Source organism: Canis lupus, chromosome 33 (assembly GCF_011100685.1).
Source record: "Canis lupus familiaris isolate Mischka breed German Shepherd chromosome 33, alternate assembly UU_Cfam_GSD_1.0, whole genome shotgun sequence".
NCBI lineage: Eukaryota > Metazoa > Chordata > Mammalia > Carnivora > Canidae > Canis > Canis lupus.
In genome coordinates this window covers 9565745-9582248 of record NC_049254.1, presented here as the reverse complement: position 1 = coordinate 9582248, position 16504 = coordinate 9565745, and the positions used below count along the sequence as shown (strand labels likewise).

The following is a 16504-nucleotide window of genomic DNA, read 5'->3' as shown; positions in this document are numbered from 1 at the left end:
GACTATCATAAATTAAAAAAAAAAAAAAAAAAAAAAAGAAACTTGAATTGATGGCATTTTTTTTTTTTAAGATTTTATTTATTTATTCATGAGAGAAAGAGGCAGAGACACAGGCAGAAGGAGAAGCAGGGTCCCCATAAGGAGCCCACTGCAGGACTGGATCCCAGGACCTCAGGATCCCACCATGAGCCAAAGGCAGACACTCAACCACTAAGCCACCCAGGCGTCCCCAATTGATGGCATCTTTGGGACAGCTGAACTAGCACAAGTAATTGCATGTGCCTAGACTCCATATTTGTGGGGGAGAAATGCTCCTTAATTTAACTTATTTATTAGTTAATTGTTTAATACATAAAAGGTATTTATCTACTTAAATCTGAAGCCACTCCTCACCCATATAGGGAGGGAAGAGAAAGGCTAATGGTAACATTTTTCTCACAGGAGGAAAATTTTGTTTTGAATACCAAGGATTTTTGGAATATCTAATTCAGATGTTCAGGGTCCTGAGGATCCAATTTAGAGATCTTGTCAGGTATGGAAGGGAGACTGAGTAAGCAGCTAAATCTGTGAAATGCCCCCCCCTTACTGATAGGGAGAGCTAGGTTCTTGTCTCCTGGAGTTGAAGGATGAATATCCACCACAACAGAGAGTGAGTAAAGCATTAGAAGTTTATTAAGCAGATACAGAGAAAGCTCTCAGAAGTGAGAGGGGTCCCAAAAGGGTTGCCCCTGAGGGCTTTTATGGTCTGTCTTTTATTGAGAACCTATCCAGGGAGCCCAGGCCTGGAGATCCTTACGCAGTCCTGGTTTGAGTGGGGACTATTCATAACACCTTAATGACTTATTTCTTCGTGGCCTGGTGAGTTTCTGTGATTACTCAGTAGGCCATTTTGGAGCTAGAGAACCAGGTGTTTTGTTTTGTTTTTTGTTTTTTTGTTTTTCTGTTTTTTACTATCTTATGTCTGTTTTCTTGGGAAGGGTGGGAGCCTGACCCCAGGGCCTCTCTGTGTCCTTGGAGTTTATGGGAGCCCACAGATTCCTGGGAGCCTGACTCTGAGCCTTTCCTTATCTTTCCCTGCCTAGCCCCATCTGCCCCTAACTCCTTCCTACAGCATTACCTCATTTAGGCGGAGTCTAACATTTTAAGTGTTGTGATTTCCAGTAAGAACAATGTTTGAAGATACCAAATGTGATCATAATCTTCAGAGTTATATAAATAACTAATTAAAATATTAACCATATTGAATTTTTAAAATTAAAGCTTATTTTACATTTCTCTGTCAGAAACATCTATCTATTCTTAGATTAAAAGGTTAGATGACAGCAGGAATTTGACCTAATTGTAGATAATCTTATTTATGACATTTACTAAGCTCAGCAGCAATAAGCTAGGGAGTTTGGTCATTTTCCCAAGAAGCATTATTGAAATTTAAAAACATTGATACATTAAAACATGCAAAACTTAGTTGTTGTTGTTTTCTTTAGTAGCTTAGCTACAGTTTTGCACATTATATTCTTGGTACAAAAATGACTCGTAAATTAAAACTGGCACCTGATAGCTAAATAAAATAGCAGTGAGAGAGAACAGAAAGTTCACCTTTTTAACTATCCTTTACTAGTATTAAATATTAGATTATTTTCATAAACAGCAATTTTTGTGCGAATACATGATTTTCAAGATTGAATGTTAAATATTCCCTTTTTTCCCTGGACAAATCTGCCTTTTGACCTTTTATTTGTAAAATAATATCAGCTTAGAAAATAGTCAAAATTTATTCTTTTTATGTCTCATTGCATCTTAAGGATTTAAGTAAAAGTGAATACAAAATAGTGCACACTTATTTTAATTGTTTTTAGATGCATGATAAAAGAAATGAGCTAGAAATCACAAAAATATGATTAGGTAGTCAGACATAGGCAATAGGCCTTTGGGAACATCTAGCAGTGTCCATATAGAGGTCAATTACATGGTCAAATATGGTGATATTGTTTTTCAGATAGACTCTATGTTTTTAAGTAGTTTTAAGTTCACAACAAAATTGAGCAAAACATACAGAGAGTTTTCACATATATACTCTGTCTCACATGTGCATAGCTTCCCTTCAAATCAACATTCCTCACCAGAATGGTACGTTTGGTACAATTGATGAAGGAACACTGACAAAACATTATCACGCAAAGTCCGTAGTTTACATTAGAGTTCACTTTTGGCGTTGTATGTTTTACATTTTATTGTTTTGACAAATAATGATGTGTATCCCCCATTATATTATCATATAGAAAATACAAACAGATCAACACATATGAAAAGAGGTGGAGAACTGAATATTGACCCAGTAAACCTAAATAGCCAAGAAAATTAATCTGTGTAAGTACATGTGGAAAAATCCACGTATTTTAAATACTTGTTTTCACTTAGTAATTATTAATAAGTTGCACTATTTCTTGTGAGGCTGTGTGTAGTTTTTGAGTTGAGATAAAATAACATACTATAAAATCCAACCTTTTGAAATGAACAACTTAGTGCTTTTTTAGTCCATTCATAGCTTTACAGCCATCACCACTAATTTGAAAACATTTTGATAACTCCAAAAAGAAGCCTGGTTCCCATTATTAGGGAGCTCTTCTTTATGCCCTTCCCCCAGCCTCTGGTAAAGATTAATCAACTTTCTGTCTCTAAGATTTTTCTTTTTTGGACATTTCATATAAATGGAATCAAACACCATGTGGCCTTGTGTGTCTATCCTCTTTCACTTAGCATAATGTTATCAAGGTATATCAATGTTGTAGCATGTATTTGTAACTATTCCTTTTTGTGAATGAATAATATCCCATTATTATGCACATATCACATTTTGTTTATGCATTCATCAACTGATGGGCATTGGGTTGTTTTCCCACTTTTTTTGGCTATTATGAATATTGCTGCTGTGAACATTTATGTAAAAGTTTTTTTGTAAATATATTTTTAATTCTCTTGGCTATATGACTGGAAGTAGAATTGCTGGGTTATATAGTAATGCAGAGTTTAACTATTTCGGGACCCACCAAACTATTTTCCAAAATGCTTACAAAATTTTACATGCCTAAAAGCAATGCGTGACAATTTCAATCTCTGTACATCCTCACCAACACTTGATGTTTTCCATCTCCTTTTTTATAGTTATCATTGTAAGTGTAAAGTGATATCTCATTATGATTTTCATATTCCTAATGACAAATGATGTTAAATATCTTTTCATGTGCTTATTGGCAATTTGAATATCTCCTTGGATGAAATGACTATTCAAATACTTCACCCATTTTTTGCCTGGGTGGCTCAGTTGGTTAAATGACCAACTCTTGCTTTCATCTCAGGGTCGTGAGATCAAGCCCTGCATCTGGCTCCATGATCAGCACGGAGTCTACTTAAGATTCTCTCTCCCTCACCCCCCTCTTCTGCCCTTCCCATGCTCGCCCTCTCTCTCTAAAATAAATAAATAAGTAAGTAAATAAATAAATAAATAAAATCTTAAAATAATAATAATAAATTTAATAATAAATAAAATTTTAATAATAAATAAAGTCTTAAAAATGAAAGCAAAAACAAATACTTTGCCTTTTTTTATTTGGGTTGTGTATCTTATTTAATGTTGAGTTGCAGGAGTCTTTTTTTTAATATTTTCTGGATACAAGTCCCTCATGAGACATATTCACAAATAATTTACCCTTTTCTGTGAGTTTCTGGATTTTGTTCTTTGAACCACAAGTTTCTTAAACTTATGAAATCAACTTAACTTTTTTTTTTCTTCTGTTACATGTACTTTAGTGCCGTATACAAGAAACCATTGTCAACCCAAGCACATGAAAACCTGCCTATGTTATTCTCTAAAGTTTTAGGACTTTAACACTTTAAGTTTTTGATCTATGTTAGTTGTTATATGTGGTGTGATGTATGCGTCCAAACTTAGTATTGGATATTCAATTTTCATAGCACTGACCCTTGTAAAGACTATACTTTCCTTGTTGCAATGTCCTTCACACCATAGTGAAGATTAAATTGGCCATATATGTAGGCATTTCTTTCTGAATTTTCAATTCTACTCAGTTCATCTACTGGTACATCTTTATTCCAGTACCACACTGTCTTGATCATTATAACTTTTGGTATATTTTATTTTTGAAATTATTATTTGCTATTTTGTGTCCTTCATATTTCCATATGAATATTAGGAGCAGCTTGTCGATTTCTGCCATGAGGAAAAAAATAGCTAAGTTTTTGAGATTTGGTATGTTTAGCATTGAATGTGTGAAACAATTTTAGCAATACAAACAACTTAATAATTAGTCTTCTAATTCATGGACACAGGGTAACTTTCCTTTTATTTCGATATTTTTTTCTTTCAAAGACATTTTACATTTTTAAGTGTACAAGTCATGTACTTCTTTCATTAAATTTATTCCTAAATAATTTACTCTTTTTGATGCTATTGTAAATGGAACTATTTTCTTCATTTCTTTTATAGATTATTTATTGCTACTGTTTAGAAATATAATGGATTTTTTATTGACCTGGTTTCTCCAGGTTAATGAATTTATTATATCAGATAGTCTTTTTGTGGATTTATTATGGTATTTCAGGGACAAGATGATGTCATCTCTGAACGGAAATAATTTTACTTCTTCCTTTCCAAACTGGTTATCTTTTATTGATTTTTTTTTTTTTACCCGATTTCTCTTCATCTTTAGACAATGTTGAGTAGAGTGAAGAACAAGACATTCTTTTCTTGTTCATCTGAGAAGGTAATCTATCAGTCTCACAATCAGTTATAATATTAGCTGTGAGTTTTTCATAGATTACTTTTATCAGGTTAAGGAAGTTCTATTAATAGTGTTTTGAGTGATTTTATCATGAAATGTTGTTAGGCAATTTCAAATGTTTTTTTCTGTGTCAATTGAAATGATTATGTGATTTCTGTTTCTGTCTTTCAACTATTTATATGGAGCATTATATTAATTGATTTTCCAATGTTAAACGAACTTTACATTCCTGAGATAAATCTTTCTTAACCATGGTATTTAATCCTTTTTATAAATGACTGGATTTGTTTTGCAAGTATTTGTTGAGGATTTCTGCATCTGTATTCATAAGAGATTTTGTCTGTACTTTTCTTTCCTGTGAGGATTTGATTTAGTTATCTGGTTATAATGACTCATAAAATGAGTTGGAAAGTACACTCTCAATTTTTTTAGAAGTATTTGTAAAGGATTGGGTTGATTTCTTAAATGTGTAGTAGAATTCATCAGTGAACCCATATTTTCCTGAGTCTTTCTTTATGGGAAGTTTTATAGTTATTAATTTGACATCTTTACTTGTCATGGGCTTATTCATACTTTCTATTTATTCTTGATGTTCAATAATTTGTGTCATTCAAGGAATTTGTCTATTCTGTCTAAACTATCTAAGTTATCTAATTTTTTCATGGTGTTCCCACAAATGCTTTTTTATTCTGTAAAGTCAGGAGTGACGTACCTTTAATTATTTCCAATTTTAATAATTTGACTTTCTCTAATGTTTTATTGGTTAGTATGGGTAAATATCTGTCAATTTTGTTGTTCTTTTCAAAGAACCAAATTTCGTTTCATTGACTTTTCACCCTATGTTCTATTTTATAAGTTTTTGCTCTAATCTTTATGACCCTTTCTTCTACTTGTTTGGGTTCAGGTCATTCTTCTTCTTCTAGTTTCTTAAGTTAAAGGTTAGCTTATTGATTTGAGCTCTTTTTGTTCTTTCTTAAAAGGATATTTTTTTACAGAACCTAGCTGTACATTATGTGCTTTAAAAATAATAATTTTAGTTATACAAAATAAAACAATCAATTCTTAAAGCATTTTGTTTAGAGTCTTAGTTATATGTGTCTTTGATAGCTAATATCTTCCACAGAAAAAATTAATATATGTTCATGTGTCTCAAAAATCATATTCTTTTAGTGAGGTATGCTTCCTAATAAAAGCTAACACAGATAATAAAAATACCCGGAATTTAGGCTTAGAATGAATTAGATCAAATTTTTATTTTTATTCACTGTGTAACTGTAATCAAATCAGTTAACCATCCTGATCCAAGTACTGGATACATAGATTATTATTACCCCCGACAGTTTTAAGTGCAGTGCCAGTCACATTGGATTTCAATGACTGAGTACATTGTATATTGTTTTTTCTATTATAACACCCAGGGACGGACCAGTATCTGCTACTATAAACAGGGTTTCCAAAGTTTGGAATTAGGACAGTGAGAGGATTTGGGACTTAAATATACCTTTACCTATTTTGTAAATTTGCTTAGGACTTATTTAGTTATGATTTTTAGGATGTATTAATGATTCATTTCTGATATAGTCTTTAAATATAAATTAAGCACAACAGTGTAAATATACGTAACACTACTGAAGACTAAACTTTAAAATGACTTAGATGGGAAGTTTCGCTGTGTACATTTTACTGCGATTAAAATGAAAAAAGAGGGCAGCCTGGGTGGCTCAGCGGTTTAGAGCCACCAGCCCAGGGCGTGATCTCGGGACCAGATTGGGTCCCACATGGGGCTCCCTGCATGGGGCCTGCTTCTCCCTCTGGCTCAGTCTGTTTCTCTCTCTCTCTCTCTCTGTGTCTCTCATGAATAAATAAATAAAATCTTGAAAAAAGAAAAAATGTAAAAAAATAGGCATTTATAGCTATAAATTAGCCTCTATGTGCTTTTACACTTCATTTAATATTTAGTTTGTTTTCATTTTTATTTATCTCACTATTTTTTTTTTAAATTTCCTTGCAACTTTTTTCTTCAACCTAATGTTTAAGACTAAGATGTGAATTTTCACATATTTGCCAATTTTCAAATTGTCTTTCTGTGTTGATTTATAATTTTATTCCATTGTTATGAGTGGATCTATTTTATGATATAAATTCCTTTCAGATTAGTTGCAACTTTTAAAATAGCCTAACGTATGGTCTATCTTGGCAAATATTCCATGTATACCAGAGAAGAATGTGTATTTGCTGCTATAAATTAGAGAGCTCTGTAGAAGTTTATTATGTTCACTTGTCTTACAGTGTTTTTCCGGTCTACTCTCTTCTTACTGATTCTTTTTATTATTGTTTTGCCGTTTATTGAAAGTAAGATATTAAAGTTTCCAAGTGGAATTGAATCTTCTAATTTCCTCTTCATGTTCAATACATTTTTAGTATTCTGTTTTTGGAGAGACATTTTAGATTTATAACAAAATTCAGAAAGAGGTACCTAGATTTCCCATACCTCTCCTGCCCACGCACATATATAACCTCCCCCATTATCAATATCACTTGCCAGAATGGTACATTTTTTACCAAGGTTGAACCTATATAGACACATCATATTAACCCAAAGTCCATAATTTACATGTCAATTCATTCTTGATGTTGTATATTCTATGACTTTGAACAAATGTATAATAACACACAGTCATTATTACAATATACAGAGTATTTTCACTGCCCTAAAAATCCTCTGTGCACTGCCTGTTCATCTATGCCCCCTCCCTACCTCTGGCACTTACTATTTTATTGACTCCATAGTTTTACTTTTTGCAGAATGACATGGATTTGGAATCATACAGTATGCAGCCTTCTCAAATCAACTTCTTTCACTTAGTAATATTTATGCTTAAGTTTCCTCCATGTTTCATTTCAGTTTTGTCCATGTCTTTTCACGGCTTGATAGTACACCTCTTTTTGGTTATGAATAATATTTCATTGTCTGTATACACTACAGTTTATTTATCCATTCACTTACTGAAGGACATCTTGGTTGCTTCCAAGTTTTGGCAAGTATGACTAAAACTGTGATAAACATTCCCACATATGTTTTTGTGTGGACACACATTTTCAACTCCTTTGCATAAATACCAAAGAGTGCAATTTCTAGATCATATGGTAATAGTATATTTTATTTTTTAAAAACTGGATAAATTGTCTTCCAATGTGTCTGTATCATTTTGCACTCCCACTACCAATGAAAGAGTTCCTACTGCTACACATCCTCTGCAGAATTTGGTATTTTCAGTGTTCTGGATTTTGGCTATTCTAGTAGGCATGTGGTGGTTTCTTATTGTTGTTTTAATTTGTATTTCCCTGATGACGTATGATGTTGGGCATCTTTCCATATGTTTATTTGCCATTTGTGTATCTTCCTTTCTGATATATTTTTTGAGGTCTTTGGCCCATTTTTATTTGTTTTCTTATTGTTGATCTTTAAGAGTTCTTTGTATATTTTGGATAATAGTCTTTAATCAGATGCATATTTGCAAATATTTTTTCCCAGTCTGGGGCTTGTCTTCTAATTCTTTTGATAACGTTTTTGTGGAGAAGCTTTTAAATGAAGACTCAATAAATGTTAATTAGTTTTTTCTTTCATGGATTGTGTGTTTGTTGCTGTACGTAAAAAGATATGGCCATCCTTAAGGTCATCTAGGTCCTCTGCCATGTTATCTTCCAGGAGTTTCATAGTTTTGCATTTTATATTTATGTCTATAATTTATTTTCCGTTAATTATTATGAGAGGTGTAAGGTCTAGATTCTTTTTTTTTTTTTTTTGCATATAAATGTCTAGTTGTTCCAGCACCATTTTTTGAAGAGACTTTTTGATTTATTGTATTACCTTTGCCACTTTGTCAAAGATTAGTTAACTGTGTTTATGGGAGTCTATTCCTAGGCTGCTTGTTCTGTTCCATTGGTCTATTTGTCTACTCTTTCACCCCTACCATACCGTCTTAATTATTTTAGCTTTATAGAAAGTCTTAAAGTTGGGTAATATCAGTCCTCTGATTTTGTTCTCCAATAATATGGTGTTGACTATTCTGGTATATCTTTTGCATCTCCATATGAACTCTATATAAACTCCCCATATAAATTTTGGAATCATTTTATTGATGTCCATAAAACAATTGGCTGGTATTTCAATTGGGATTATATTAAGATGTGTAGATCAAGGTGCGAAGAACTTTTTTTTTTTTAACTTTTTTTTTTTTATTTTATTTATGGTAGTCACACAGAGAGAGAGAGCGAGGCAGAGACATAGGCAGAGGGAGAAGCAAGCTCCATGCACCAGGAGCCCGATGTGGGATTCGATCCCAAGTCTCCAGGATCGCGCCCTCGGCCAAAGGCAGGCGCCAAACCACTGCGCCACCCAGGGATCCCAAGGTGTGAAGAACTTATATCCTGACAATGTTGAGTCTTCCCCATGAACATGGAACATTTCTTCACTTATTTAGTTCTTTGATTTTGTTCATCCTGTAGTTTTCCTCAAATAGATCTTATATGTTATATTTTTATATCAGTGTTTCATTGGGAGGATATGCTAATGTAAGATGGCACAGAATTTTTAGTTTCAAATCCCACTTGTTCATTGTTAATATTGAAAAACATTTGACTTTTTTTATATCAATCTTGTATCCTGCAACATACTATAACTGCTTATTAATTTCAGAAGGGTTTTCTTGTCAGTTCCTTTGAATTTTCTGCATAAAAGGTTATGTCATCTGAGAATAAAGACAGTTTTAATCATCCTTCCCAAACTGCTTAGCTTTCCTTTCCTTTTCTTTCCTTATTAGACTTTTAATTTGATGTTAAAAATGAGTGGGAGATGAAATATCCTTGCCTTATACCTGATCTTAATGTGGAAGCTTCAAGTTTCTCATCAAAAAGAACAATGTTATCTGTAGATTTTTTGTAAATATCTTTGTAAAATTGAAATAGTTCTCTATTCCTTGTTTCCTAAGAGTTTTTATTATGAATGCATGTTGTTTTTTTTTCAAATGCTTATTTTGCATCTATTAATATGATTATGTAATTTTTTCTTTTATAGGTTGTTGATGAGATGGATTACACTGATTTTTGAACATTGAATAGCCTCCATGCCTGGGATAGGTCTCACTTGATCATGATGCATAATTATTTTTATATATTTTTTGATCCATTTTGCTAATATTTTGCTGAGGCTTTTTGCAACTATGTTCATGAAAGATATTGGTCTCCAGACCTCTTTTCTTATAATCCCTCTCTTATAATATCTGGTTTTTACATTAGAGAATGCTGACCTCATTGAATGAATTAAGTATTCTCTTTGTTTCTATACTCTGAAAGAGACTGTACACAATTGATAGAATTTTTTCCTTAAATGTTTGGTAAAATTTACCAAAGAACACATCTGTGTCTGTTGCTTTCTGTTTGGAAAAAGCTGTTAATTACTGGTTCACTTTCTTTCATAGATATAGGCCTATTCACATTATTTATTTTCTTGTGTGAATTTTGATAGATTGTGTCTTTCAGGGAATTGTTTTATTCCATCTAGATAATTAAATTTGGGAGCATAGAATTATTTATACTATTCCTTTTTAGTTTCTAGGGAATCTGTAGTGATGTCACCTCTTTTATTTCTGATATAAGTAATTTGTATCCTCTTTTTTTCTTAGTATAGCTAATTTTTCCTCAATTTTATGGATTTATTTTTTAAAGAACTGCCTTTCAGTTTCCTTGATTTTTCTCTATTGATGTTTTGTTTTTGACTTCATTGTTTTCTGCTCTAGTTCTTTTTATTTCTTCTGCTTATTTTGGATTTAATTTGCTCTTTTTTTTAGTGTTTTAAGATGGAAGCTTACATGATTAATATTAGGTCTTTTTTTATAATGTATGCATTCAATGTTATAAATTTTTCTCTACTACTTTTGCTGCATCCCACAGATTTTGGTAAGTTGTTTTTCATTTTCATTTAGTTCAAAATAGATTTTAATTTCTCTTGAGATTTCTCTTTTGACCCATGTGTTATTTAGAAGTGCATTGCTTTATTTCCAAGTATTCTGGGATTTTCCAATTATCTTTCTGTTATTGATTTCTAGTTTAATTCTACTGCAGTCTGAGAGCAGACACTGTATGATTTCTATTCTTTTAAATTTGTTGAGGTGTGTTTTATGGCTCAGAATATAGTCTGTCTTAGTGAATGTTTCATATGAGCTTGAAATAAATGTCTATTTTATTGTTGTTAAATGATGTAATGTATGCATGTCCATTATATCTAGTTGATTAATGCCATTGTTGAGTTCATATATGTCCTTAGTGATTTTTTTCCTGTTGAAACTGTCCATTTCTGAGAGAGGGATGCTGACATTTCCAAATATGATAGTGGATTTTCACTTATTTCTCTTTGCAGTTCTATCAGTCTTTGCTTCACAGGATTTGACACTCTGTTGTTAGTCATGTATACATTAAGAATTGTGTCTTTTTGGAGGTTTGATCATTTTATCCATATGGAATTCCTTTATTTATCCCTGATAATTTTTTTATCTTGAAGTCTACTTTGTTTGAAATTTATATAGTTATTCCTGCTTTCTTTGTTTAGTATTAGCATGGTATATTTTTCTCTATTTATTTTTAATCTATTTGTGCCTTTATATTTAAATGAGTTTCTTGTAGACAATATATAATTGGGTCATGTTCTTTGATCCATTCTGATAGTACCCGTCTTTTGATAGAGCATTTAGACCATCATTACTCAAAAAGTGATTATTACTATATTTATATTTAGATTAATATCTGCCACATTCATTACTATTATCTATTTGTTGCAGTTATCCTTTGTTCCTACTTTTCTACTTTTTTGTCTTCTGTAGTTTTAATTAAGCAATTTATATGATTGAATTTTCTCTCCTTTCTTAGTATATCAGTTACACTTTTTTTTTTTTTTTAAGTCATAACCCTGGAGTTTGTAATATCATTTACAACAAATCTGAATCCACTTTCAAATAACACTATATCACTTCATGGATAGTGTCAGTACCTTATTATAATAAATAATCCCAATTCCTTCCTCCCATCCCTTGTATCATTGCTCTCATTCATTCTACTTATGTGTAAGCATAGATAAGCATATATAAAATGTATACACGATATATGCATAAGTATACATAATTGAATACATTCTTGTTATTTTAAACAAACTGCTAACTGTTAGATCATTTCAGAATAAGAATATATATTTTAGGGGCACCTGGGTGGCTCAGTGGTGGAACATCTGCCTTTGGCTCAGGTTGGGATCCCAGAGTCCTGGGATCAAATCCCATATTGAGCTCCCCACAGGAAGCCTTCTTCTCCCTCTGCCTATGTCTCTGCCTCTCTCTGTGTCTCTCATGAATAAATAAATAAAATCTCAAAACAAAGAATATATATTTTAGTCTTGTCTACATGTTTTCCTTCTTCCATGTTCTTACTCCCTTATGTAGATCCAAGTTTCTGACCTCTATTATATTATTTTTCTCTAAAGAACTTTAAACACTTATTGCAAGGCAGATGTACTGGCAACAAATTCTCTCAGTTTGTACTTCCCTCAGAAAATCTTTATCTCTCCTCACTTTTTTAAATCGAGATGCAATTGACATATGACGTTGCATGAGTTTCAAGTGTATAACATGATGATTTGAGGTTTCTATATATTGCAAAATAATCACCACAATAAATCTACTTAACATTTATCACCACACTCAGTTATAATTTATTTTCTTTTTGATGGAAAAGTTTAAGATTTACTCTCTTCATCACCTTTACATATATAATACTGTATTATTAACTATAGTCACCATGTTGTACATTATATCCCCAAGGCTTATTTATTTTTCAACTGGATGTTTGTATCTTTCAAACCATTTCATTCATTTCACCCACCCACCACTGTCTCCTTTACTTTTGAAGGATAATTCCACAGGATGCAGAATTCTGGGTTAGTAGGATTTTTCCCCCTCAACGCTTTAAACATTTCACCTTTCCTCTTACTTGCATGATTTCTGAGAAGTGGAATGTATTTTTTTAATCTTTATTCCTGTATAGGTAAAGTTATTTTTTTTTCTTCTGGCTTCTTTCAGTATTTTTTTTTTTAATCTTTGATTTTGTATAGTTTGAAAATGATATACCTAAGTGTAGGGCTTTTTTTTTTTTCTTTTTCTTTTTCTTTTTCCTTTTTTTTTTTTCTTTTGCATTTTATCCTTTGGCAAGTTCTGTGAACTTCTTGAATCTGTGATGTGGTGCCTGACATTAATTTGGGGAAAAATCTCAGTCATTATCATTTCAAATATTTCTTCTGTCCCTTTCTCACTTTCTTCCCCTTCTGGCTATTCTCATTATGTGTATGTAACACCTTTTTGTAGTTGTCCCACAGTTCTTAGATATTCTATTCTATGTTTTTCAGTCTTTGTTCTCTTTGCTTTTCAGTTTTCAAGGATTCTATTGATATATCTTCTAGTGCTGAGATTCTTTCCTCAGCTGTATTCAGTCTACTAACAAGCCCATCAAGGGCATTCTTTATTTCTGTTACAGTGCTTTTTATCTCGTCTTTTATTTTTCCTTTTTTTTTCCCCTCAGTATTTCTATCTCTCTACTTCCATTACCCATCTGTCCCTGCCTGCTATCTATTTTAGCATATTAACCAAAATTGTTTTAAATTCCTGATCTGATAATTCCAACATCCCTCCATGTCTGGTTCTGATGCTTGCTCTTTCTCCCCAAACTGTGTTTTTTGCCTTTTGGTATGCCTTGCAATTTTTCTTGAGAGCCAGACATGATGTACTGGGCAAAAGAAACAACTGTAAATAAGCCTTTAGAATGGGATGGTGAGGTGTGGAGCGACGGGAAGCATTCTTTATTATAACTAGGTCTCAGTCTTTTAGAGTTTAGGGCTCAGTCTAGGAGTCTGCACTGTGAACTTCACAAGAATTTCTGGGTGTTTTTCCCTTCTTGCTTAAGTGAGACAGGTGGCTAGAGTGGGTTACACTCAGGCCTTTTCTTCCACAGGGAGGGAGAATCACCTTTAGTAGGATAATTTCCTTTCTCATGTCAGCTGGGCTCTAACAATACCCAGGTGGCTAAATTCTAGTTAACAAGTTTGTCTTAGGTCAGACTTTGTTAGGAGGAAGAGTGTTCTCGTTTATTTCAAAATGGTTTCTCTGTTGTCTCCTTGCCAGAAGCCTGAGGGGATCTTTCTCCAGTATTCGCTGTGGGAAACTGCCTGACTTCCTGAGGCAAAGCTCACAGTAATACAGAGGTCCTCCTGTTAGTCAATCATTCCGGTATTTTTAACTCTGACCGTCATCCACATTGAGCCTCTAGCAATTCATCAGGTACAGTTCAGATTTCCTACCCCAGCACTGGTTCCCATTGTGGTTTCTGCTCCTGAGTCTCTGTTCTGGTAAGTGGTTTTGTTATTGTTATTGTTTTGTTGTTTTTAGTATTTGCTCACCAGGCTCTCCAGTGTTTGGGCAGTGGTTTACCCTGTGTTCTCCTTTCTCTGAAGAATCCAAGAAGAGTTGTTGATTTTTTTAGTACATTAAGCTTTTTGCTTGTTAGGACAGAGTGGTGACTTCTAAGCTCCCTACATGCAGAAGAAACTGGAAGTCATATGACAGTTGTTCATGTATTTTAAGGCCATTTTGTCAGGTGCTATATTGATTTCCTAGGTCTGCCATATGAAGGATCTCAAAATGAGTGGGTAAAACAACTGACGTTTCTTATGACACAATTGTGGTGGCTACAAATTCGAAATCAAGACATTGGCTAAAACTTGTAGGGGAAATTCCTTTCTTCTTCCTAGCTTCTATGCTTTGCAATCTTTGCTGTTCCTCAGCCTTCCGCTGTAGCATTTCAGTCTTTGCCTTTGTCATTCCATGGCATTCTCCTCAGCATCTGTGTCTCTGTGTCTTCTCTTATGAGGATGCCAGTCATATTAGATTAAAAGCTTGCCCTACTATAATATGACCTCATCTTAACTAACTACATCTGCAATGATTCTATTTCCAAATAAGGTCATATTAAGAGAACTGGAGGTTAGGACTTCAAATATCATTTGAGGGGATACAATTCAATCCATAACAGGTACATGCTGGAAGAGGGGGATGAGTAAGTTACAAAGTCAAAATGCCTGCTGTTCTCACTGAGATTCTGCTGGGGTTTTTTAAAATGTACCCCCAGAATGCTGAAATACTTTAATTTCTAGTGTTCTGAAAATGTTGATTTTTGACAAATATTGCCAATGTTTTCATTACTTTTATGTGGAAATTTTCAGAACTTCTTACACTACCTTTCCTGCACATATTTTCCCCTAATATTTTCGAATGTGTGACTTAGGCTCCAGACTATTTTGGTTCACATTGTGCTCTGAAATATCTTAGCTAAATGTCCTTGGGCAAATTTGTTTTCTTTTAACTCACTATATGAATTTCCTCATTTACAACAGATGGATAACGATATTGCATCATATAGTTGTTACAATGATAAAATATGAGAATAATACAAGGAAAGCACATAAATAATACATCACAAATTTAAGGCACAAATAAATGTAATTTATTATTTATTCTATAAACGTTGGTTAAGTATATGCAACACAGATACAGAAATAAATTTATAATATCTAATATTAGTTTATTTTCCATCTTTTGGTAATTAGACTATCCTCCTAAACTAATAGTATGTCTTCTAAAATCTGAATCCTTTGAATAAAATAGTTTGTTTTTATCACCTTTTTTGCTGACTACACATTTATTAAATATGTCATCTAGTTACTAATGTAAATCAATATACAAATTGAATAGGGTAAAAATGAGTTAAGAAACAGTCACCTCATAAGGAACCTCCTTCCAGATTGACATCTTTTCACACTGGAAATTATTTGGATATTTTGTGTAAGCAGATATTATTTTTACTATCAATATTCCTTTCTTTAAAAAAAAATAATAATCAGGGCAGCCTGGGTGGCTCAGCGGTTTAGCACTGCCCTAAGCCCAGGTCGTGGTCCTGGAGACCCGGGATCGAGTCCCACGTCGGGCTCCCTACATGGAGTCTGCTTCTCCCTCTGCCTGTGTCTCTGCCTCTCTCTCTCCCTCTCTGTCTCTCATGAGTGAATAAATAAAAAATTTTAAAAATAATAATAACAACAACAATAATAATAATAATAACCAGACTGAGAAAAAATATAAATACTGTGGGGAAAATAACTAATATTCCTTATAACTTTCTTATACCACTAGTACTACCCAAAATAAAAACAACTTAGGTTAAAACTATAAAAAAAAAAAAAGTGATAGCATGTTGCTTCCTTTTCTAAATGGACATATTAAATATTAAATTAATTTTATTAAGTTTTAGAGGGATTGATGTTATGCTCTTCCTCCTCTTCATAGGGTTAAAAATACTCTTTAACCTTAATTAACTAACAGTTCTAGCAAGAAAAATATCAAACCTATTTAAAGTATGAAAATCTTGAGACTCATAGAGAATAAATACCTTATGACTTATCAAAATTCACTTAACTGGTACAGGGAACTGAGCTAAAATGATACCTGAGGTTGTCTGATTCTGAAGGTCTAGGGTAGAAGCTAAATTTGAATGTGGAGAGAATTATCAGCTACCTGTTTTGTTCTATAGGCATTATTTAGCCTGACTTAACTTTATGT

At 32.9% G+C, this 16504-nt stretch overlaps 1 long non-coding RNA gene across 5 annotated transcripts in view; it reads left to right on the top strand.

Moving 5' to 3' along the window:
- LOC102155985 overlaps positions 1-16504 on the top strand; it is a 113274-nt gene that overhangs the window by 5759 nt on the left and 91011 nt on the right. For all 5 annotated transcript variants that reach the window (XR_005383223.1, XR_005383222.1, XR_005383224.1 and 2 more), the window contains exon 2: positions 2280-2367. This is a non-coding gene — a long non-coding RNA (uncharacterized LOC102155985). The remainder of the gene's footprint in view (positions 1-2279; positions 2368-16504) is intronic.